Here is a 26,042-nt window from a genome sequence, read left to right as displayed (position 1 = left end):
CCGAGAGGAGAATGGAGGAGAAGGGATTGTGGCGTGGCCATCCCCCCTGGGGGGTGATTTCTTGCTTTCTGTCTCTCTGTCTCTCTCTGTCTCTCTGGCAAGTACACACGCCCTATAGCAAAAACCTCTAAAAAAACACACACACAAAATTTAACCCACTCTGAAAGACCCCTGGAGAACTTTAAAAAAAAGAAAATACAAGGCCAGCCAGGTGGCATGGAGGTTAAAGTGGCTGGATCCCATATGGCTGAGCACACAGACCAAGTCCCAGGCCCCGCAGCTGGGAAAATGCACTGAGCATATCTCCATGTGTGCCCCAAATCCTGAGAGGAGAGTGGAGAAGGGAGTATGAAGTGGCTACCCGCCTGGAAGGGTGATTTCTCACTCTCTGTCTCTCTCTGATGCATGCACCCTACAGAAAAATATAAAACAACACACACACACACACACACACACACACACACTATTTTTTCAAACTGGCAATGTCACCACAGCCACAGTGGCACAGCAATAGTGAACTGGAAGCCATGTGAAAAGCCAGGGGTCAGTGCCCAGGACGGCCGGCACACAGCAGGTGAGTACACGTGCGCCGTCATCCTGGCTGGCTGGGAAAAGCTACAGGGGAACCACAGCATGAGCTCCTGCTTAGGAGGAGTTTTCTCTTTCTCTGTTTCTCTTGCGCATGAGTAAATAATCTTTAAACATATGTAAATAATGGGCTAGCAGCTGGTGTGGTGGTTAAGGTGCTGGACTCCCACCTGGCCAACTGCAGTTCGAGTCCCAGACCTGGTGGCTTGCTTTCTCACTTTCCCTTTCTTTCTCTGTCTCTCTCTCTCATGACCATGCATGTCCTGTAGCAAACTAAAAAATAATAATAAGGGACCAGCAGTTAGCGTAATGGCTATGTCGCTGGACTCCCACGTAGTTGACCGCGGTTCGCGTCCCGGACCCGGCGGCTTAAACTCACGCTGGGTGCGTGCCCAAGATTCCAAGAGGAGAATGGAGGAGAAGGGATTGTGGCGTGGCCAACCCCCCTGGGGGGTGATTTCTCGCTTTCTATCTCTCTATCTCTCTCTGTCTTTCTGGTGAGCGCGTGCGCCCTATAGTGAAAACCTCTCCAAAAATAAATAAATAAATAAATAAATAAATTTTTTTAAAAAAAGAAAAACAAAATTAAAGAATTCTTTCCAAAAAGTAAGTAAATACGTAAATGAAGAAGCAGTATACGCAACCACCTCCAAGACGAATGAGTCTTGCTAGGCATGTATCATCCCCGAGTGTGTACCATTGACAGGAAATTACTGTAAATGAATTTGGCGCCTCTGAAAGCCAGTTCAGCAGCCCTGGAATCTGAAATCCTTTATTTATCCAACTAACAAGAATAGCACAGACAGCAGCAGTTGGTCCTCCCGACACTGTCTCCCATGAGGCTAACCCAGCCCTGACCTGCTGGGATAGGGGGGAGCGTGGCTCTGGCCACTAGAACAGCGAGGCTGGAACTTGTCGTGCTGAGCAAAGCACTCACTCACCACGAGGGGCTGGGCGGCGGGCCCTCTGGGGCCCCGGAACGCACACTAAGTGAACACCGGCAGGACACCTCCGTTCTTCCTAGAGGAGACTTTATGGGCAATCCCATGAAAAGCCACTGCCGTAACTCAGACGCTCAGGCTGTAAATAATCTATCTGGGCCTCTTCCTCTGAACCTCTGGAAGGCGTCTCTTGGCTTTCCAAGCCCAAAGACAGATTCTAAATATCTCAGTGTTCTAAGTATCCTTCCTCAGGATTTCTATAAGTGAAACCATCCTCGCTACTTCCACCCAAGGAAACAAAAGCGAGACAGCACCGACAGGTGGACACTGGAGCTCTTCACTGGACGGCCTGCTTTATATTTTTACGACGTTTTATCAGATCTCTTTCTCCTGGGAGAAATTCCAAAGCATGCAGCTACCTGCCAGACAGTTTGGGTAATGTTATTTCGTCAAGGCAGAAAGTTTAAAGTAGGTACTTATTAGACTGGGATCCAGATCACAAAAGGAATTTAATTTATTTATTTATTTTATTTTGCAATAGAGCACGTGCACTTGCCAAAGACAGACAGAGAGAGGGGGAGAAAAGTGAGGAAGCACACTCCAGGGGGGATGGCTATGCTGCAATCCCCTCTCCTCCATTCCCCTCATGGGATTTTGGGCACAGGCACACATACTTGGCCTGTTCCTCAAGCTACAGAGTTTGGGACTTGAACCATACAGTCAGCCACATGGGATCCAGCTGCCTTAACCACCAAGCCACCAGCTGGCCCCATAAAAGGAATTTAAAAAGTAAATTTCCCCTGTATTTCGACCCCAGCTCTTCAGACACGAGACTAAGGAATTTTCTGGTTTTTCCTCCCAAATATCTTTATTTGCTCACTATTATTCTTCTTGCTAACTGAAATTGCTTCCGTGACTCTCAGCACACCTGATCCCAACCTCCTTTGCACATGCTAAATAGCTGTTAACCCAAGAAAGCTGGCTCCCATGCCCTTCTGTCTAGTGAGGACCTTCAGGCACAAAAGGATCTCCCTGTAGAGAGCACGCCTCCCAGCACGCGTGTTGTGATGTCCAGCAAAGAGAAGAGACTTAGCCTATTTGGGGAAGCAAGAAGGGAAAAATTAATAACTTCATGAAGACTATTCTGAGCACCGTGAGACACGCAAGGCCAAACCCACAGTCGCCTTTTTAAAAAGAGCTCCCTTCAGAGTCCATCAATTAGTAGGGCAGAAGAGTCAGGAGTCTCCGATTCCAGATATTTATTCTCCCTTCGTTGGTTCATGGCCTCTTTCACAGTGATTCATTCTGGAGAATGAACACACCCACACGTGGCTCATTATTTTTGGGAAGTACTTAAACAATCTTGGTGTAAGACAGGAAAGCACAAAAGTGGTGAAATCTATGCTAGACAGGACGAAGGCCGGAACTGGGAGCAGGGCCATGTGGTCTGTGATAAGGAACCAGGCGAGTCCCTGGGCCTATCAGGACCTCAAGGGCCCAACGAGAAAACACCATTTATCTCGCAGAGATGCAGGAGATCAGCCAAACGTCTGCTTCGTGCTGCTGGTGCAGAGAAAGGCATGCTCCACACACGTCTATGTGCACTTCACAGACTGAGTAAGAAGTCCGGAAAAGATCTATTTTTTAAGATAATCATCTCTGCTGCCCACACCCCTGAAAAGGTCTGAATCACTGGGCAGCCCCGTGGGTATCACGGCAGGAACCGGTCAGGAAGACCTAAGGTTCACACACAGGCTCTGATATCATTCACATGACCGTGGGCAAATTGTTAACCTTCCTGCACCCCAGTGTCCTAATCTGTAAGGTGGGACTGCTAATAACTAGTTCACAGGACTACATAAGAATTACATGAAATAATAGACTATAAAAAAGGGACTTAAATTAGTAGGTGCTCAATATTAATCCCTCCTTGCAATGGGAAACCTTAAAATAACAAAACTAGTAACAACAAAACCCACCCAAGTCAAACGTGTCTCTTTAAGTCCTAATTAGGAAGCAGCAAGTTATGGCAAGATGTCAGCAAGAAACTGCTGTTCAAGTCTCAGCCCTGCCAGTAACTAGACGCGTGGCTTTGGGCAAGTCACTTAACCTCTCTGAACCTCATTTTCCTCATGATTAACCAGAAAGAAGGGACTGAACTAGATGACCTCTAAAATCCTTTCCAGCTGAAAGTTTGAATCTAGTTTTGTTTTTCAGTTCTCATTGCTTGGGTCCCTGCTCTAACACCGGACAATTCTGCTTTGTTTTATACACCTTTTCCCAAGGCGTCTTTCAAAGACAGACATTTTGGCTAGTCTTCTGTTAATATTCGTTTTTCAGTGAAACAAAATCAGTGATAATGAAATTATAAACACATCTGAATTTACTGTAAGTGTAGCATACAATCATAAACCCAAATTCAATTCTCTTTGAAATGCTAAATCTGGGCTAATGATAACAGCCCTTTATAGCCTGTTTCGCAGTGACTCATGAGGTTAGAAAGTCTGCACACATGTATATAAATAATATCTAAAACTCTTCTATTCCCCAACCAGAGAGATACACAGTGGAAATAACGCCATTTGGAAAACCAAATCATAGAAGAGAAACGAAATCATTCTCCATCTAAACAAGTTAGAAAGGCGTTAGGATAAAAGTTTACTAGCACAGACTTTTGTTAGTAACAAGTTGTTAGTCAAACTAAAGACAAAACCACTTTGGCAGGATTTGAACACACTTCTAAAGTATAATTAAAAAGTGGTCTGGGTGGGGCAAGCAGGCGGCATGGTGGCTAAGGTGTGATCAACTGTGGTCACACCGGTATGCATGCCTAAGATCCCTAGAGGAGAATGGAGAAGGGACTGTGTCATGGTCAACCCCCTGCGGGGTGATTTCTCATCTTCCCCTCTCACTGTCTCTCTCTGGAGAGCACATGTACCCTATGGCAAAAACCTTAAAAAAAAAATTAAAAAAAAAAAAAAAAAGATCTGAATGCCAGCAGGTGGCTTGGTGTTTACAGGGCTGGCTGGCTCCATGGTTCAAGTTCTAGACCTGATGGTTTGGAAAAAACCATGTCAGGTGCATGTGTATGTGCATGTCCAAAGTCCTGAGAGGAGGAGGGACTGTGACGTGGCCATCCCCACCGGGGTCTGATTTCTCGCTTAGTGACAGCACATACCCTATGGCAACTAAAAACAAAAGGTGGTCTGTGTGCCCGCTGTGGCGCAAGCAGTAGGGTGCCACTGTATGTGAATGAGGCCACGTGCGAGTCTGGGTTCGGTTTCGGGGCTCGGACCATGGCACACACTTGTGGTCGTAACTCAGACACTGGAGCAGGAGGACACAACATGGCAAGACCCTGTCAGAAATACCCATTTCCCTCCTTACCTCCCCCCCCATTTAAAAAAAGGGTTGTGGTAGGATGTAGATGCAAATTTGACTCATGAGGGAGACTGTGTTTTGAGAAAGCTGACAAGTCTCAACTTGCGCAGACTTTAACAGCGAATTATGCTATGAGGGCACCTACCACAGCCGGGCCGCTCACTGACGCCATGGCTCACCTGGGAGTTCCCATGAATGACACAGGCAGTTAGAGTCACAGATCCCCGGTCCAACATTCTGCCTGGGTTCACATCGGCTAGGAGCAGGTGTGCTGGCACCAAGCTTAAAGGTAAGAAGTGCACCGCGGAATAGCCAGTCTGTCCTAGGGATGCACTGAAACTTTCCTGAAGCTATAGAAATATCTTTTTTTTTTCTTTCTCTTTTTAGTTTGCTATAGGCCATGTGTGCTCACCAGAGGGTGAGGAGGAAAGAAAGCACACACTCCCCCCGCCCACGGATGACCATACTCCAATCCCTTCTCCTCCATTCTCCTCTTGGGATTTCCCTTTGGGCACACACATGTGCCCAGTGTGTTTTGCAAGCCCCTGGGTCCAGGCCTCAACTGCACAGCCACTCATATGGGATACAGCTGCCTTAATCACCACATGCCACCGCCTGGCCTGTAATACCACCTGTATGAGCTCCTCCTAGCCGAGACTGTCCTGTTAAGCACTTAAACTTGCCTCTTTGAAATTTTACCTGGCAACCTTCTAAGGTCTCCAAGATCTGGTGAGCAAGTCCACCTGGGCTGCCCACACTCTTCGAGATCCTATCAATGGATCAGAGAGTGCCTCTTGGCACTGACACCAGATGACAGCACCCATTGACTAGGCCGCACTGCTAAGAATAGCCTACAACCACCATGACTGTTTTAATTATGCTTCCCTGGACCCAGGCCCCCCCCCCCCCCCAGCTTCCTAGGGTCAGAACACTGTAATTCAGATTTCAGGATCAGAAGTACTAGGCTATGCTGTTTTCAGTCTTATTCGCGTAAGGAAACACCGTGGCGTTGTGCTGTTTTATGAAGAGTTCTCCATTCCCTTGCTCGCGTGATTCCCCAGGAACTCAGAGAGCCGGGGCAGATGAAGCTGTCCCGCTTCGCGAAGAGTGAAACCAGAGTGAAATTAAGAGGCTCAGCAACTGGAAATGATGAAAACAGAGGAGCCACAGATCCAACTCAGGTCTCAGAGTCTAGTCCCAGGCGTCTCCACAGCATCCTCTGACACCCTGTCCAGCGCGGCCACATTCCCAGCGCTCAGGGCCACAACCTCAGGGCCGCACCAGGAGCACCTTCAGGACGATTACACTCAACAGGACAACTACTCGCACCCCCCTAAATGTGCCCCTACCTCCTGTATCAAACCCACTGTTGGTTTTCCAATCAAAGAGCCTCACCACACCCTCCCTCAGTTTATCTCCAGGATTTGGTGTTCACGGTGCTACTGAAAACTCAAGGCTTCACCGTGGCCTCCTTATTTCATGCTGGTGATGCTACCAGTATTAGAGGTGGCACTTTATACCCAACTCTGTATTTTAAGATAGTTCTTTATATGCACTGCCAGCTCCTTTGATCTCCTTGTGACTTTAAAAGAACCACCTTGCATAGACCTTAGTAAGATCTTTAAGTATCTTCATTTCTCTTTATGTATATACATGTTTACCTCCTAACAAAATCTAAGAAGTATTAGACTGCCTGGCCCTTGGAGAAACCACACTGCCAGCTTCCCTGGAGTGTGCAGTAATGTTTTCTTGGGGTCAGTGGTCCTATGACAGATCCCACCCGCAGAGCAACCAGGAAATGCCCTGACACACAGGAGTCAATCTAACAGTCTTCGAGCTGAGGCGCCTTTTGAAGAAGCAGACTCTGTTCCGTTCACCTTTGCATCTCCAGGGTTGCATTCTAGCAAGCCCACTCTAAACTTTTGCTCAAAAATGGTAATTTATAATGACATTAAAGTCCTTCAAGATGAAAGGAAAAAGAATATTGTTTTAGTTACCATGGCCACATAACAAATGACTCCAACACTGTGGCATAAAACCACCGTTTTTTCAGCACATGGACTCTGAGGGCCAGGAATTTGGGCAGGGCACTGTGATGCCCGGGTCTCTGCTCCACCACGTCTGGGGCTTCAGCTGTAAGATCCAAGGCCAGAGGCTGCAATCGTCTAAAGGCGCTGTCACATCTGGGGGCTGATGCTGGCTACTGACTGGGGACCTTGGCTCCTCTCCAAGGAGTCCTTTCGCACAGGCCAATTCAGGCCTCTCCCAGAAAAGGCTGCTGGCTTCCCAGAAGCACAAGAGGGATGAACTAGGTGGAAACGATGTCTTTTTAATGGTCTAGCCTTAAAAATCAGAGGATCAAGTCCACCAAACACTACAGGTCAAAGTAGTCAAGCCTCTGCCCAAATTCAAGGGGGACAGGAAAAGACCCCACACCTGTTGGTGGGAGGAGTGTCAAAGCCGCACTGTAAGAAGAGCATGGGGGATAGAGATGGGGATAGAGATGCAGTCACTTAGGAAATACAATTTGCCACGAACACCTACTTCTTTCATCAGGTCTACAACATCCCATACATTTATCAACAAATTCAGAATAAAACAGTATTTACTGCAAACCAGCTACAAGCGCAAGATTGGCTTTCATCCTTTAACCACCTTGAGATGTATTTAACATCTCATCTATGACTCGTCCACTAAAAAGAACTGGGGCACGTGTGTTCCCATAGCATACAGCTCTACAACAGTGGGGGAAATCATTCTTCTGGGTCCTGTGCTAGCTCCTCTATGCTGAGGGCAGCCTGGAGAGACAGAACTGCCAGTGGTTGACAGCCTGGGCTCTGAGGTCAGGCAGCTCGGCCTGAACCTGGCTCCACCCTTGCGAGCTGAGCGACACTGGGTCAGTTTCTTTAGCTCAAGGGCCTCTGCTGACAATTATAAAATGGGGATGACAACAGAATCTACTTGATAGGGTGGCTCTAGAAAATAAGATAATTGGTGTATAAGGCTCTTAGCAAAGTGGCTCTACAGTGAATGATTAAATGTTAGATACTCCCACTACCAACAGCCACAAAGTCTCTGGAAAGTTTTCCCCAACCCTTAATGTTTTTACATACGTTTTGGTTTTTGTTATTGATATTGAATATCTTACACAACTTATATCTTTTTTTTAGAAGAAAGTTGTCTTTTTTTTTTTTAATTTAACTTTATTCCTCCAGAGAAGAACAGAGAGAGAGAGAGAGAAGAGGGGTGGGATTCAAACCATTCTTGGCCATGGGGGAGTCCAGAGTTCTTAACCACCACGCCACCTGCCAGCCCCACAACTTATAGCTTTTAAATTTTATACTTTTTTTTAATGCCAGAGGATGCTTGCATGACAGAGAAAGTGCAAGTGGGGCCTGGTCAAGCTACAATTCTCTAATTCTGCATCCTGTCAGGGTCCTGGGCACTCCGGTGTCCCCTTCCCCTGCCCACCAAGTTAGCAAGTTACATGTTGTTTTTTTTTAAATTATTATTCATTTATTTAATTCCATTTGTTCTTATTATTTTTTAAATTTGACCAGAGACAGAGAAAGAGAGAAACGGAAAGTGAAAAAGCAAGTTGCCAGGTCTGGGACTCAAATTGTGGTCAGCCATGTGGGAATCGGCACCCTTAACCACCACGCCATCTGCTGGCCTTTTTTTTTTTTAATTTAACTTTATTCCTCCAGAGAAGAACAGAGAGAGAGAGAGAGAAGAGGGGTGGGATTCAAACCATTCTTGGCCATGGGGGAGTCCAGAGTTCTTAACCACCACGCCACCTGCCAGCCCCACAACTTATAGCTTTTAAATTTTATACTTTTTTTTAATGCCAGAGGATGCTTGCATGACAGAGAAAGTGCAAGTGGGGCCTGGTCAAGCTACAATTCTCTAATTCTGCATCCTGTCAGGGTCCTGGGCACTCCGGTGTCCCCTTCCCCTGCCCACCAAGTTAGCAAGTTACATGTTGTTTTTTTTTAAATTATTATTCATTTATTTAATTCCATTTGTTCTTATTATTTTTTAAATTTGACCAGAGACAGAGAAAGAGAGAAACGGAAAGTGAAAAAGCAAGTTGCCAGGTCTGGGACTCAAATTGTGGTCAGCCATGTGGGAATCGGCACCCTTAACCACCACGCCATCTGCTGGCCCCAGCGAGTTATGTTTTAAATTACCCAGCTTTCCACAATATCATTGTCACATCTAAAAAACTGTCAATAGCCTTAGTATCATCAAATAGCCATTCACAGTTCAAAAGCCCTCTGTTGCCTCAAGAATAGTTTTTAGTTGCCAGAGGGCATGTGTGCTCATGAGAGACAGACAGACAGACAGACAGAGAGAAAGTACCCACCAATGGGGCCTGGTCACACCTTCTCTTCGATTTCTCCATCGTCAGGATTTGGGGCACACATATGTACCCAGCATGTTTGGAAGCCACCAAGGCCAGGATTCACAGAAGGCCATGTAGGAGCTGCCTTCCCTAACCACCAGGCTATGGGCTGGACCTCAAACAACGTTGTTAACAGTTGGTTTGTTGTAATCCAGATCCAAATGAGGTCCCCTGTATTGTACTTGGCTGAAAGGTCTCTTTAACTTATTTTAATCTATAGAATTTCCCCATGTTCTGTTATTTTTCCTTCCAAATTATCTGGAAAAGAAACAAGGCTATCTCTCCTAAAGCTTCCTGTGTTCTGGATTTTGTTGACTGACTTCCTGTGGTGTCATCTAACATGCTCCTCTCCCCTCTATTTTTTTTTTTTTTTTGTCTTTGCTATAGAGCACATACACTTGTGGGGTTGGGGAAGGGAGAAAGGGGAGGAGGGAGAGACAAAGAGAAATCACCCCCCCCCCCGGAGACGGGGTGGCCATGCCACAAGCTCTTCTCCTTTCTCCTCTTGGGATTTAGGCACACACGCACACATATCTGGTGTGTTTTTCAAGTCATCAGGTCCATCACTTGAATGCAGAGTCAGCCATGTGGGATCCAGACGCCTTACCTTCTACACCACCTGGCTAGCCCCTCTCTTCTGTATTTTCTTTTGTTTCTTTTTTTTTGGAGAGGTTTTTGCTATAATGTACGTGTGCTCACCAGAAAGGCAGAGAGAGACAGAGAGACAGAAAGCGAGAAATCACCCCCCAGGAGGAATGCCACACTGCAATCCCTTCTCCACCATTCTCCTCTTGGGATCTTGGGCACACACGTACAGGCACCCGGTGTGAGTTTAAGCCACCGGGTCCAAGACTCGAACTGTGGTCCACTATATGGGAGTCCAGTAATGTAGCCATTATGCCACCTGCTGGTCCCATCTCCTCTGTATTTTCTATAAACCAGTAGTTAGAGCTAGAGGTATGACTTGATTCAAGTTCAAATTCCTGGCTAGAATACTCACAAGTATCTTTTAGAGAGACATAATACAAATACTTACAAGTATTATTCCCCCCATGAGTAACTTGCCTCACAAAGCATAGAATTTCCAACTGTCTTGTTTTGTGACGTTAGTTCTTGCTCTTAATTTTTCTTTTTCAAGGGACGCTTTTTTTCCCTTCTACCTGCACAGACATTCCCTCCCCAACACTCCCCTCCTCCAACTCCAGCATCATTAGGTGCCTGGTCTTTGGCACATACATAGTTTTAGTCTAGAAAAACTAAGCATTCACTCTCAGACTACATGCAATTACTTCCTGTATAAGATTTCACTCAATGCTTGAGCTCAGTGTATTTCCTTAGTAGTTCGAAGACTACCTATCTTTTTTTTTCTTTCCTCCATGAGTAAGAGAAGAAAAAAAAAATCCAACAGGGTCCTCACACCACAATTTACCCCAACTCTAGCCAGCACACATAGGCCCAGCATATTCAGGGAGGGCTCTGGATACAGACCTGGTACCTTCCCATGGGGTCGGCCTTGTAGAATGTCATGTTTCACTGATATGCCACAGTTAGGCCCCGTCGAGGGTGGGTTTTTGTCTGTTTGCTTGTTTTGTTGTTGTTGTTGTTTCATTTTAGATATTTTTGCTATAGGGTGCATGTGTTCACCAGAGAGACTAAGAGAGACAGAGAAACAGAAAGCAAGATATCATTCCCCCCAGGGGGGATGGCCATACCACCATCCTTACCCCTCCATTCTCCTCTCAGGACCTTACACACACACACACACACACACACCTGGTATGAATTTTAAGCCACTGGGTCTGGGACTCAAACCATGGTCAACTACGTGGTCAGCAACATAACCTTTATGTCTTCTGCTGGTCCCAGGATGGGTCCTTAACCAAAACTGCTATGTCCTTCCCTTGTTCATGTTTAGGTAAGTAAAGTCTATGATCATTAACGTCTCACCTAATTCCCTGGCTTTTCCCATCCCTTTACCCTGGTCAGGTGGTCTACACCTTATCCCTCCTGTATGCCTATACCACATTAGGAAACGACCTCACTGCGCATCTCCTGTGGTACTGTCTTTATCCAGTAAAGTGTCCACCTTCTCTTGTGCGTCCACACAGGCGCCCCCTCTCAGGATCGAGCACCTCCAGCCTAATGGTTGTCCTCCCACCCAGTAGCTAGGACCGAATAGAATATATCAATGCCCTTATTTGCTACTGAACTTGCAGATTCTAACATTCATTTCAGGGAATTCTATTTGGTGGGGAGGTTTAATGACTGTAAATGTTACTGTATGCTATTATGAATATTGTATACAAAGTTTTGGGTTTTTAGTACACTTTATCTTCACTGGGTTTTTATTTATTCCTTACAAAAGTTATCCATATTTCCTTGTTTTAAAAAAACACAGGCCCAGGCCACAGTAGTACAGGCAGCAGGGGCACAGCATGATGCCGGAGACCTTGAGAAGGCTCTGGGTTTGTGTCCTGATCTACTCGCTCACACCAGGCGCAAGCATGATCCTGGTGACTGCAGGTCTGGGGAAGGACTGCAGGGTCAAGCACCTGTCAAGCACGTCCGTCTGTCTCTCTCTAGTGAAAGAGATTTTTAAAATGTTTTAAACATTTCCTATATACCACAGAATATATAGTGTAGAGATTGAGAGCACCCTTAATACCCACCCCAGAGACAGTTACACTATTTACACATTTGATATGTATTTCTCTAGGATTTCTTAGGTATGCTGATACATTTATAAAAGATTTTTTATGGATGGGGGGGAAACTGGGGACATTGAAAAATTGAGCACCCAACTTGTCTAGCCAGATAGGTTAGATTATACACAGTATATACCTGTGTATATATTAAATGTATAATTACACATACATAATATATAAAATTCATGCAATTGTTTTGAAAATCCCAACGCCCTTTGGGGCAGAAATGGAAAAGCTGATCCTAAAATTTCTATGGAATTACAAGCAACCTTAAATAGTTGAAACAATCTTGGGTTGGGGGGTGGGGGAAGCAAGTTGGAAGACTCACACTTCTGATGAACTTACTACAAAGCTACAGCATCAAAGAGTGTAGTACTGGCATAAGTATAGACATTTATATAGATCAATGGGATAGAACTGAGAGTCCAGAAATAAACCCATGCATCTATGGTCAACAGATTTTCAAAAGAAGTGCCTAGAACATTCAAGGAGAAAGAATAGTCTTTTCAATGAGTGAAAATGCCCTCTGGAAAACTGGATATCCACATGCAAAAGAAAGAAGTCAGATCTTTACCTTAAACCATGCACAAAAATTAACTCAAAATAGATCAAAGACCTATATAAGTGAGCTAAAACTTAATAGTCTAAAACTGTAAGAAAAAAATGGGGGTTAATCTCCATAATCTTCAATTCGGCAATGATCTCCTACACATGACTTCAATAACAAAGGCGACAAAAGAAAAACAGGTATACTGGACTTCATCACCATCGAATACTTTTGTATATCAAAGGGCAAAATGAGAGTGAAAAGACAACCTATACAATGGGAGAAAATACTTCCAAGCCACATGCCAGATAATGGCCTAGTATCCAGAATATATAAAGAAAACTCTTTAAAACACAATAACCAAAACCAGCTCATTAAAAACTGGCCAAAGGACTTAAACAGACCAAAGATGATGTATCAGTGGCCAAGAAAAACATGAAAAGATCCTTCAGCATTATCTCAGATGCAATTCAAAGTCAAATGCAAATTGAAACAATGAGATAACACTCCACACCTACCAGAAGTCCACAGGGTTGGTGAAGATTTAAAGAAATTGGATCCCCTGTACGTTGCCATTAGGGATGTAAAACGACACAGGCACTGTGGGGAGAAAAGTCTGATCTGATCATTCCTCGGTCACTTAAACAGAATTATCATGGGAGGGTACTTCAATTATTTTTGTGGAAAAAATATTGAAGTATGAGTTTATTTTGCTGCAAAAAAAAAAAAAAAAGAAAGAAAGAAAGAAAGTACAAGTTTATTTTGGTACAAAAAATTTCTTTTCTTTGCTAGGGGGTGCTTACCAGAGGTGGGTGGGACAGAGTGAGAAAGAGAGAAAGCATCCCCCAATGTGGCATGGTCATGACAAAATCCCTTGTTCTCCATTTTGCCATCTTTCAGGATTTGGGGCATGCATGCACATGCCCCACTGTTTTTGTCAAGCTGCCAAGGGTAGGATTTGAACCACAGTAAGCCATGGGGGATCTGACTTATAATGCACTGTGCTTAACCACTGCACTATGGGCCAGCACAGTGCAAAGTGAATTTTAAATGTATGAATAGTTTTTTAAATATATATTTATGAATATATATTTTCCCAGAACTTCCTGGAGACCCCTTGTACAACCTGGCAATTCCATTCTTAGGTATATACCCAGATGGAGAATAAATGCAAGTAAAATGTAAGGCTCTATGAGGCTGATCATGATGGGAAGATGCTAGGCTGATATCTGGAAATCTCCCTGAGTGTGCCAGGCACATGTGTACCCATCTGGAGATGGCTGAGGCTGCGGGAAGATTGTAGCATTAAGACCCTGTTAGGGAATTTGTTCTCTCTCTGTCTCTCCTGCTCATGAAGAAGTAACTAAACATCGAAAAAAAGAACTGAAAGCAGGTGTTTGAATAAAAGCTTGCATGGGAATATTTGTAACAGCACTACTCACAATAGACAAAATGTAGATAGAAACAATTTAAATGTCCATCAAATGACGAATGGATAAAATGTGGTCTATTCATACCACAGAATATTATTCTGCCATAAAAATAAACTACTACTGATCCATGCTACAATATTGATGAACTTTGGAAAACATATTAAGTGAGAGAAGCCACATGTTACATAATTCCATTGATACAAAATATCCATAAAGCAGATTAGTGGTTGTGAGGGATGGGGCGGGGGAGTAGGGGAAGTGACTGCTTAATGGGTACAGTGTTTTCTTTCCGAGTACCGAAAACTTTCTGCAACTACACAGTGGTGATGCTTTGTACATTATGAAGGTACTCAACGCCCACTGAATTGTATACTTCGAAATGGTAAATTTCCGGTGATATGTATTTCACAATGAAAAATGACCATACATCCGTATTTACAAAATATTATGTATATTATAATCCCAATTACAAAAAGAAAAACCAAGTACATGACAGGAAAACAACCTGGAAGTACAGTGTCTTTCCTGGATTCCTGGGCTCTCCATGGGGTCCACAGAACCTCTGAACTCTACAAGAGGGAGCCAGTGTCCTCTTCACCATTCCTCACTCGTACGGAATACTGGGCCTGGTGCCTGGCAGAGCACTGTGCTCAAGGTACCTTAGCCTAACGTCCAGCCTCAGCAGTTCAGGGCCTAGTGTACTGCAGCGCTGGAAGCCACCTGGCCGACTCTGGGTGGGGATGCCCAGGCTGACCGACCTGAGACATGCCAGGCAAGCGAGGGGCCTGTGCCTGACATCCGTGCCTGAGAAGGGGATGGAGGCAGGACGAGACTGTTGAGAGCACTTCTCTCTTGCACGCACGTGCACGAGCACTGTAGTGAGTAAACTAAACAAACTTGAAAGTAATAATAAATAAACCAGTGTAATAATTTCAGGTACAGAGCTGGGAAGGGCCTCTGCCAGAGTAGCTCAGCATTCCTGTGTGTTATATACATTTCTACATTTTCATTTTAAAAAAGGTTCCACTGCTTTAAAAAGAAAGAAAAAGAAAGTTTAATAGCTGCTGATCTAGACACTGCCAAAATGTTTATGAACGCCCTGAATCAGATTAAAAAATGGAGGTGTCTGGCAGTAAACCGTCACAGAACAAAGGTAACGTCTGGTTCTCCTGGGGGAAAGGGTGGGAAGGCAGTGACGGAACTGATACCATACCAGCAGCCCAGCTTCTAAATAGTCTTAAGTAGAAAAATATGCCGCAGTAAAGCAGTCACATGCCATTAGCAAAAAAGACTCGAGTTTATTTTCGCCTTTCACAATCATCAAAAGGAGATTTAAAAAAAATACATTAAAACCAAACAAAGAGTTCTCAAGAACTATGGTAAAGTCAAATTTCACACATGCAATTGGTGGTATCTAGGAAAAAAAAAATGTACTGGGAAAAAGCACTTATGAAAAAAATATAACCGACTTAATAAAGGAAGCTATTTGTAGGGGGCAGGGAGGGGGGCGAGAACCACAGATTTAACAATAAGACACTTGATAAGCATGGTATTTAATTCCAATCTGGGAAAAGGTCTTGGAATGGAGTTTGCATAAGAGAAAGGTGTTTGGAAAGCCAGCTCCACACTATATCCATTCTACAAACTGCCTTTCTGACATTCTGCTTGGAGACAAACCCAACCCTAGAGAGCTGTTTAAACAAGTTCAACCTTAAGCCTCAGGTCTAGAGAATGAAAGCTTTGTTCTCAGTCAAAAGAGATGTTTGATGTTTATGCTAAGGAGACCTGTCATTGCAACTTAATTTATAGCTGACTGTAAATACCTGAACATCTAGCAAGGGCCCACCTGCTGCCCAGGAGAACTTCAAGGTGAAACTGCAGTGAGTGACAATGGAAGAGGGGTACGTCCAACGCTCCTGGGACCTAAGTATACAGACACATCTGCCGTTCAGACGATCCACAGGAACTCAGTATTTCTCCTTATAATTGACATGTGAAGCCTTCTGTTCTCTTCCTTTGTTTTATTTGGATATACTTCTGGCTCAGTAAGGAGAGGATGTTAATCACTAGTATTTTCTTCCTGACCTATTTGCTAGACTATGGATGAGTGGAGAGGAGACAGTGGATGTCACAGTTTTGAGTGGGAAGAGGGATAAGAATGATTGTTTCGGGCAACTGGGACAATGAAGGAGTGGGAAAATCAGCCAGGATTGAGAAGAGGTCTAATGAGGCTGAGAGCAAGTTTATCTGGATGGAATGAAAGAGTAGATGGTAGAAAAGAGGTGAGGTGGGAAGAGAGGTTATTAGGTTCCACATAACTCGCAAATATCCACAGAACTTTTAAGTGACTGGAATAAACAACTATGCATGCAAGAAAATTAAAGCAGGACATGGGCCAGCAGATGGCGTAATGGTTACATTGCTAGACTCCCACACAGTCAACCACAGTTCAAGTCCTGGACCCAGCAGCTTAAAACTCATGCTGGGCGCATGTGCATGCATGCCCAAGATCCTGAGAGGAGAATGGAGGAGAAGGGATTGTGGCATGGCCATCTCCCTAGGAGGGTGATTTCTCGCTTTCTGTCTCTCTGTCTCTCTCTCTCTCTGGCGAGCACATGCATCCTATAGCCAAACACACACACACACACAAAACAGAATTGAAATATTGACTTAGAATGTTACTGAGAAAATGGAAAATAAATAAATTCAATTACACAGATTTGTTAAATACTTATATACAAAGCGCCGTGACAGGCCAATGCCATGTAAGGATAAGTCAGCTCCTGACATCAACTTTTTGGGGTCAAAAGTAGGAGAGTGTAAACAGATGGTCCTCCATTTTCCACACAGCCAGAATGAAATCATGGACTGGGGGACACAGGAGGACACAGCCCCACATCAGAGAACACTGGATCTAGCTAGGACGAGAACGGAGAAGAAGACATTCCAGAAAAGGAACAGGAAGGGCAAAGCATGAAAAATAGAAGGTGAGGCATATGACGGAGGCAACAGTAAAGTGACAGAGGCAACAATGCCAAGGTTCGAGTCAGAGACAAGGGCAGTAAAACGGAGCCAGATTAGACTGACCGTGACGCCAAGCTCCAGGTGCTGGTGTTGACTCCAAAGGCCTCATAAAAGCAGTGGGGCCACTGGACAGAGAGGGTGTACTTTTTAAAGTTAATCCAGCATTAGAACAGACAAACGGGAAGCGGAATGCAGAGCCTGGCTGGACGATCACTTTTATAGTCATCATAATACATTGGTGACTACAGATTTAAGAGCACACGCTTTGGAATCAGATAGACTTTAGGCATACCGCTTAACCTCTGCAGGCCCTGGTTTTCTAATCTGTAAAATAGGAATAAGAACATCTCAAAGGATGACTGTACAGAGTAAATTGCATAACACAAGTGCTTAGCAAAATGCTTGACTACATAGTAAACACTCAATAAATCAGAGCTTTTATTACAAGGATCACCCCAGTGAATGAGAAAGACGTGCACTGTCCGCAGTCTGTGATAGTCCCAATAAGCAGTAAAAAAGGCCAATCTCACTCTCTCCTCAGTGCTTCGTTCAGCACTCAGCTCAGTGCTCCACATGTCCTCGATATTAGAAATGAACACTGTTGGGGCCAGCAGGTGACATGGTGGTTAAGGGTGCTGGACTCCCACATGGCCAACAATGGTTTGAGTCCTGGACCTGGTGGCTTGCTTTCTCATTTTCCTTCTCTCTCACTCTGTCCCCCTCTGGTCAAATTAGAATGAATGAATAAATAAATAATAAAGTTAAATAAAATAATTCTTAAAAAGAAAAGAAAGAAAAGAAAGGAAGACTGTGGGGCCAGCACATAACCTAATGCTTAAGGGAGCTGGATCCCACATGGCCAACCATGGTTTGAATCCTGGCCTGAGCAGCTTGAGAAACAGGGTAGGTGTGAGCATATCCTATGCCAAGGATGGAGAAATGGGGAAGGGACTGTGGGGTGACTATGCCCCACTGCGGGTTGCTCTCTCCCTTTCTCTCTCTGTCGAGCACATGTGCCCTCTCGGCAATTAAAAGAAAAGAAATGAACACTGCTGGGTTTGATTCAACCTTGTAATCTACAAGTGTAAAGTGTAATATACAAACATATTTTAAGATAATACATGAGGATTTGGGTCAAGACAAATATTCTACAAATAACTACTTTTAAAAATGTGCTTCAGTTCCCATATTCCTCAACTCAAAATGTACCAAGCACCAAAAAAACTGATCTCTAGGGGCCAGCAGGTAGCATAGTGGTTAATGTGCTGGACTCCCACATGGCTAATTGCAGTTCGAGTCCCAGACCTGGTGGCTTCAAACTCATGCCAGGCGTGTGTGTGTGAACATGTGCGCCCAAAATCCCAAGAGGAGAATGGAAGATTGTGGCATGGCCATCCTCCCAGGGAAGAGGGGAGGGATAATTTCTCACTTTCTGTCTATCTCACTGTCTCCCGGGCAAAAGCACACGTCCTATAGCAAAAATCTCTCTCTCAAAAAAACAACAAAACAAAACAAAACAAAAAAACCTGATCTCTAAAGCACCCACAATTCTCCCATCCCCTCCAAACAGTCACAATATTCAGAAGACAGTTACAGGCTATGAGAGACCTACTCTCACTTGAGACGGGTTAGGGAATGGCTGGGCACCATGCCTCAGGTAACCTCATGCCTATCCTGGGGTATTTCTCGTCATTCCTTTACTTCTGGCTTTACTTCTCTTCACCATCATTGACTGATTCACTCCCCACTCCCACGGTTCTTGTTTTTATTTAAAGTGCCTATTACTGGGACCTGCAGATGGCGTAATGGTTACGTGCTGGAGTCCCACATAGCTGACCGTGGCTCAGGTCCCAGACCTGGCGACTTAAAACTCACACTGTGTGTGTGTGTGTGTGTGTGAGAGAGAGAGAGAGAGAGAGAGAGACCAAAATCCCAAGAGGAGGGCGATTTCTCACTATCTGTCTCTCTGTCTCTCTCCAGTGAGTGCAAGTGCTCTATAGGAAAAAAAAACTCTCAAAAAAAAAAAAAAAAGGTCTATTTACTAATTTACTATTTCACAGTTTCTGCAGGGCAGAAGTCAAGGCACAGCAGGACTGCTGTCAGCTAGGGCTGCTTGCTCCTCTAGGACGTGGCCCCATCCGAGCATACAGGATGTTGGCAAAACCCACTGACCTGCAGTTGAAGGACTGAGGTCCCCATTTGCCTCCTAGCCATCAGCTGGGGACCATTCTCAGCTCAAGTCTGGCCACAGTTTCTCGCCACGTGCCCACTAGAATGGGTGGTTCACAACATGCATGTCTGGTCGCTCCCAAACCAGCTGCAGCATCTCTGGCATCCTCTTTTGCAACTAGCTGAGAAATCTCTGCTTTCAAAGGGCTCCTTCATTAGGTCAGGCCCACCACGACAGTTTCAACTGATTGGAACTTACATCTGTAAAACCCCTTTACAGTAGTTCCTAACCTAGTGTTTGAATAGCTGGAGTAGGTATGTACCCACCAAAGGCTTGACATCTTTGGGAGTCAAAGACAGAGGGTGGACTAGGGCAGATGAAATCACCCTGTACTGTCTGTCTGTCTGTCTGTCTTTCTTTCTTTCTTTTTGGAGAGGTTTTTTGCTGTAGGGCGCGTGCGCTCGCCAGAAAGACAGAGAGAGACAGAAAGACAGAAAGTGAGAAATCACCCCCCAGGGGGGATGGCCTCGCCGCAAACCCTTCTCCTCCATTCTCCTCTCAGGATCTTGGGCACACACGCACACAAGCACACACGACCGGCGTGAGGTTAAGCCACCGGGTCTGGGACTTGAACCGCAGTCGACTACATGGGAGTCCAGCGATATAGCCATTACGCTAACTGCTGGTCCCTGTACTGTCTTTCTGTCTGTGGTCTAGCCCACTGGCCAGAAGGCAAGCTTCATGAGGGGAGCAGTCTCATCTCCTTCGGTTTACAGCTACATGCTTGGTAACTACAACAGCAGTCGACACATGGCAGATGCTCAATAAACACACATTAAAGTGATCTTTAATGTGTAGGTAGTTACTCAATATGCGTGTATGTGTTTAGTTTATTTATAGTCCAGAAATGGGACTTTTAACTTCAGGTATTAAAGTTTGGCTCAGCAAAACCACTTGGGAATCTTTGGAATTCTACATGGTACAATTTTTATCTCTATCATCTCTACTGCACTAACGAAATACATTTGATCCTCATTATTCAGACGCCTTATTTGCAAATTTGCAAATACATCTATAATCCCCCAAATCAATGTTTGTGGTACTTTCCTGTCATTAACAGGCACGCACAGGGCGGTGGAAAATTCGAGCTGCCCGACACATATGTTCCCAGTTAAGGTCAAACAAGGCAACACTCTGCCTTCTTGTTTCAACTCTTAGACTATGAACACATGTCTTTTTTGCAGGCTATTTAGTGCCAGGCTTTCTCTCAATGACTTTGTTACTTACAATGGTCCCGGATCAGCCTGTGGCCTGGTGGATAAGGCAGGTGAATCCTACATGTCCAGCCACACAGTTCAAGTCCTGGACCTGGTGGCTTGAGAAACAGCAGGTGTGTGTGCATGGTGCCCAAGATACCGAAAGGAAGGAGAAATGAAGAAAAGACAGCAGCGTGACCATGACGCATGGAGGGTGCTTTCTTTCTCTTCCCCTCTCTCTCCTCGGTGAGTACACACACCTTCTGGCAAAAACAAAAATAAAAATAAAAGGTCCCAAGCATAGAGCTGAAGGTCAGCCCAGTGTTCCCATGTGCTTTACAGCAAAAACACACGTGTCAGGTAAACTAGGTTCCGACATGAGTTACAGTGCTGCTGTCGGTCGAGTTCACTGTTACTGAATCAACGATATATACTAAATAAGGTATCCTTAACCAGAAATACTTAAGACAAGTTTATATATTGATGAGCTGATGAAAATGTGATCAGAGATTTGAGGAACCTAAGCCTAGGAGTACTGGCTAATTCAGTGTTCATGGCAATTTCCCAGAACACAGCTACCATGAAAAAGAGACTTGACTGTCTGGCCCCATTTTACAGATGCAACTGTGACACTGAAAGAGATGTGAAAAGGCAGCTCCAGGCACACTGGGCACATCACCCTTTATTTTCTTCATAGCACTCATGACTGATAATTGTGTTTATTTTTGATTTTCAGTATAAGCCACTGCAATTTTAAGTTCTGTCACAGTAGAAATTTAGAGACTTTTGTTCATTGCATTCTCTTGTTCCCCATGCCAAAAGCTATTCCAGGCACATACCCAACCAAATGGATAAAAAATCTCCTATATGTAACATAACTGCATAAATATGGGGGGGGGGTGACACTTTAAAAGGAAAGGCAGGGGGCCGGCAGGTGGCATGGTGGTTAAGGGTGCTGGACTCCCACATGGCTGGCTGTGGTTCGAGTCCTGAACCTGGCAACTTGCTTTCTCACTTTCTCTCTCTCTCTCACTCTGTCCCTCTCTGGTCAAAATAAAATAAAGTTAAATAAAATTATTCTTTAAATAAATAAATAAAAATAAAAGGAAAAGCAGTTCTTTCATTATGTTAAATTCAAAATATTTAGCAAGGCAAACGCAGGCTTAAGACTGGGCAGAGAGAAGAAAAAGATGACCAGCATTCCATGGAGTGGTACTGTCTCTGAAACCTGGAGAGCAGATGAAACCGCCTGGGATGGAGACGTTACAGCTAAAGCAAACTCTGGCAACTCTACAGAGTAAATAAGGGAAAGACACTCTCAGAAATAGTATTTTTTGCTTGGCATTCCATTTAACTATGACAGAGAAACCAGCCGGCAGAGAGAACAGACAAGAGCAGAGAGGATGCCTCTGACGAACGAGCTCAGACAACACCAAGCATGAGAGAAAAACTGGGAAGTGCAGAAACCGAGAGCAGGTACTTGCACCTGACCGTGAGGCAGTGCCTGCAGAGCCAGAGACGTGCAAGGCAGCCTGCAGGAAGGGCATGGCATCTGAGGAGCCGAGCACAGGAAAGGTGTCCGCCGCCCGGCTCAGGTGGAGCTGATGGGCTGCGGGTGCCTGCAGCATGCCCAGGCCCAGGAGGACTGAGGAGACAGAGGACTCCAGGATTTTCTTTTTATAAACACTAAGAGGAAAATGAGATAAGACCCTCTTACATCAACTTCTACTGTAACAGACAAATCACACGAGCACTCCAGACAAAGAGGCAAGATTCCAGAATGAATGTTCACTGCTACTCTGAGCAAAAACGGAATGGTAAACAATAAAGATTTCAAAATTAAAACAAAAGAGCCACTTTAGAATTCTAATTTAACCTTCAAAAACAGAGATGATGTAAAGCACCATGAACTGAGAATTCCACTCCACCTCAACACCCTATACTCCTGAGCTATTATGAGAACAGACTGCAACGCAATTCAACTCCTGTTCCCTAATGCAACAAGCAGCTTCAACAGGACACGCTGAAGAAGCAGCACGTCTCCTCGTCTCCTCGTTTACTGATTCATATTTGGGTAGCAAGGTTACAATTAGCTCACCGGTGGAGAATAAACCTATTTATAACACAGCAGTCCACCTGAAAGACACAATCATCCAAAAAGGTTTTTAGAAGAAAATAAAGTGCAGCTTCCTCCTGCACTCACTGCAGATCCCCAAGGTCCTTTCAGATGAAGTCCTCAGTCTAACCTTCCTGTGTTCACAGCCACCATTCTGGCCACCTCTCAGCCTCCATGTTCTTATGTAACATTTACATAGTGCCATAAACATACCAGGAGTTGCGTAAGAATTAGAACGTTGCCAAACCAATAAAGCCTAAAGCAGGTCACTCCCTCCAGACCGCCTTTGATTAGCGCAGGTATGCTGCCCGTCCACGGTGAAAGGGCCTGCCAAAGGCACAAATTAACTTGAGGAAATCTGAAACAGGTCTACAAAAAGCACAAATAAGAAGGAATGAACCACACAGTGACATGTGGCCGCCTATCAATCACAGAGTATGTTATTCTGCCCCATAAGATAAAAAGTAACCCAACATTGCTTATTCACTGAAGTCAGAAACGGCATCTAAAAATACCTCCCTGCCAACTGGCTATCAGTCAGTCTCACAAATGTCCCAATAAGAGTGACACAGAATGAGTTCCCTACTTTATGGGGAGAAAACTGAGGCAGTCAAGGAAAGGTTAAACTACTTGTTCAAGGACACAACCCTAAGGGAGCGAAGTTCTGGAACGGAGAGTCAGCCTCCTCCCTCCACCTGGCTCTAACCTTTAACCAGAGTAGCCATTTTAATAGGCTTTATCACATCTGTTCCAGGAGCTGTGTTAACAAAACTTATCAGAGATTCTCTCTTCCTTTACAAGAGCTCACTTCCACTGTATACCTCAAATCCATGTCCATGCAACAAAATGACAAGACCTGAGTTGAAATGAGATTTTGTCTATTCTCAGAAATTAAAATTGTTTCTAGCAGAACTTCAAGTGTCTTTCTTGTTGCTTTTGTCTTAGATGAATGTCATGTTCTCCTGCTACTAGCTCAATTTGACATTTTTAAATATTACAGTGAAAACTCCAAAGCTGGGCTTTAAAACACCTATCAAATGGATGCTGTTTCTAACCCGAAACTCCTTCTCCTTATCATTGGCCTTTTTACCAAGCCCCAGTTAATTCATTAATGAACAGAAACCCCTATCCCTTACTGCCCTCATCTCAGGGCCAGTACCGGCATCCCAGCTGCCTAGCTCTCACTCTTCCAGCCCACGTAGGGAAACACTACATAGGAAATGCAGGGGAGGAAAAAAAATCAACTTCTTGTTATCCCACAGCCTCTATTTTCCCAGAACTGACGTTTTACTTTAAGCCTTTTGCAACAGTGGTCTCTGTAGCATGCACTATTGGCAACTAGATGCGTCCCGGAAAAAACTGTAGTGTCTGGCCAAGAAGTTTAAAGGCCTTTGAGAATGTTTGCTGGACACACAACCTAATTTCCAATTTACCAAAAAAAGAAACTTAACTTTCTATTATGCCCACCCACCGTCACCCCAACAAATATCCATTTTAGGAAGGTTACCAAAAAATGAACTCTGCCCCATTCCAAACCAGCTGGATTATCAATTAAACACTCTTAACTAGTCTCACAACAAGGAAAACCCCAAAGACACTACACCAGATCAGCAGGGAAATGACCCTGGCTATATTAGGGACAGGATAAAAATTCTTATGGGAGGAATTTGCAGATTTATTCAGACACACGTAAAAATACAAACCTGATGGCTGAGTCCTATTTTTCCTACCCCACTAGACAAACAACACTGTTACACATTCCAAAAACATGGCCTATAATAAGGCCCAGCCACATCTTTTATGAAAATCATACACCACACATGTCAGGCTCTGTCATACACCTTCACCATGTTTATCAGACCCTAGCGCCCAGCCACCTATGCCACAGAACAGCCAGACCAAAGAACACATGCGAGGTGCCTAGCAGAAGCATTAGCCAGTGAACAAAGACCCCACTGCAAGGCTATACCACTGGGAATAAGTATCAAAGCAAGAGATAATGAACTTGCTTTTTGAGACTCCAAAGTGGCAGGGTGTCACTTCTTGATGGTCTGGCTTATTTAAGAAGCCTGAACCCACCTGAGAATCATTCTTTTTAGTGGCAATGAGAGCCACAGAACACACACACTTGATCTCCCCTAGCTGGAAGGTTAGGGGCTGCTGAGAAGTCAAAGCAGCAGGCTTTGTACATCGGGAGCGGGTACAATCCTGATCGGCTCTCCCAGATCCATCTGTGGGTCAATAATCACTCCAATACAACTGCCAAACATAACCTTCATCTGCCGCCCCAATGCCAACACACGTTTGAGGCGACTCTTGTTAAATGAAATATGCTCTTCTTAGACCCCAAGCCTCCTGAACAGCACACCCGGTGGAGTGTCCCACAGAAAGGCATCCACCCCTAGGGAGGGAAGGGCGGAGGTGGTGTCAGGCGAGCAGAAGGCGGTGGGGGTTGGAAGGTAAGGGGCGTGTTGGGGGTGCTGGGAAGAGGGATTGTGCGGGAAGGTAAATAAGTACTGACCAAGGGCTAGGGAGATGATTCAGTGGTGGGATCTTTAAATCATCTTGGGGGTTGGAGGCAGGTTCTAGGATTTCACCTGAAAGGCACCCACAAAGTGATTAACTCAATGGGCACCCTGCGGTGGGGTGGGGGAGGTGAGGAGGAAAGCAAATACACCTAGATTCTAATGAACCTTTCGGGAACCAGGTTTCATAGGGTTAGAGAGACTCAAAGCCAAGCTCCAAAAGCGTTTAGGGGCCTGTGCGTCCCACTTCCTCCAAAGGGCTCCCACGGGCTTGGGTACTGGAGGCTGGGGGTTCTGCCCCACTGAACTCCAGGGGCTGAGGGAGGGGAAATGGGACTCCCTTCCCCAGAACATTAAGGAGGCAAGGGCGGGAGGGGGAGAGACACCCCAAGCGCAGGATCTGAAGGAAAGGTTAGAGACCCTTCCCCTACAGCCCGAGGTGCGCAAGGACTCTTAACGTCAGGATACTTCGGGGCAGCAGAGACCCCGTCGCCTGAACCCCACAATCTTGGCGGGAGGGAAGGCGCCCCCCAGGCGCATCTGGAAAGAGAGAATAAAGCCCCTCGCCCCAGGACATGCTGAAGGGCAGAGGCCATGGACCTGCAAATCTTGGGGAAGGAAGCTCGGATCCCCCTCTGCGAACACGGGGGCACAAGCGCGACCCCCGAGAGCTCCCCAAATCCAGTTCCGCCTGGAAGAGGGCTTAGTCCCTAGGGGCCCTGCGTGAGCTGGGTCGCGGCTGCACCGCCGCGCCTGGGAGATCGAGAGGAAGCTGAGCGGGGGTCACCCCGAATCCTCCGCGCCCCCCGCCCGGCCATATTGTGCGCGTGGAGAGGGGGCGCGCTGTAGCCCAGGGGCCGCGGCTCGAGGCCTCGCCCTCGCCCGGTCCTCTCCATCCCGGCCCCCGCACCCCGCCCCGGGACTCACCCTGGATCCCCCGGGGCCCGGACC

The 26,042-nt window shown here is 45.3% G+C and overlaps 1 protein-coding gene across 1 annotated transcript in view; it reads right to left on the bottom strand.

The window, feature by feature from the left end:
* Positions 1 to 26,042, bottom strand: part of ACVR1B (activin A receptor type 1B) — a gene marked incomplete in the record, with an annotated part of 48,590 nt that extends 22,548 nt beyond the window's left edge. The window contains 1 exon segment of the mRNA XM_027766198.1: positions 26,019 to 26,042.

Source organism: Tupaia chinensis, unplaced genomic scaffold (genome assembly GCF_000334495.1).
Source record: "Tupaia chinensis unplaced genomic scaffold, TupChi_1.0 Scaffold141469_1, whole genome shotgun sequence".
Lineage (NCBI taxonomy): Eukaryota > Metazoa > Chordata > Mammalia > Scandentia > Tupaiidae > Tupaia > Tupaia belangeri.
The sequence above is the reverse complement of the archived record's forward strand: the minus strand, read 5'-3'. Positions and strand labels throughout refer to the sequence as shown.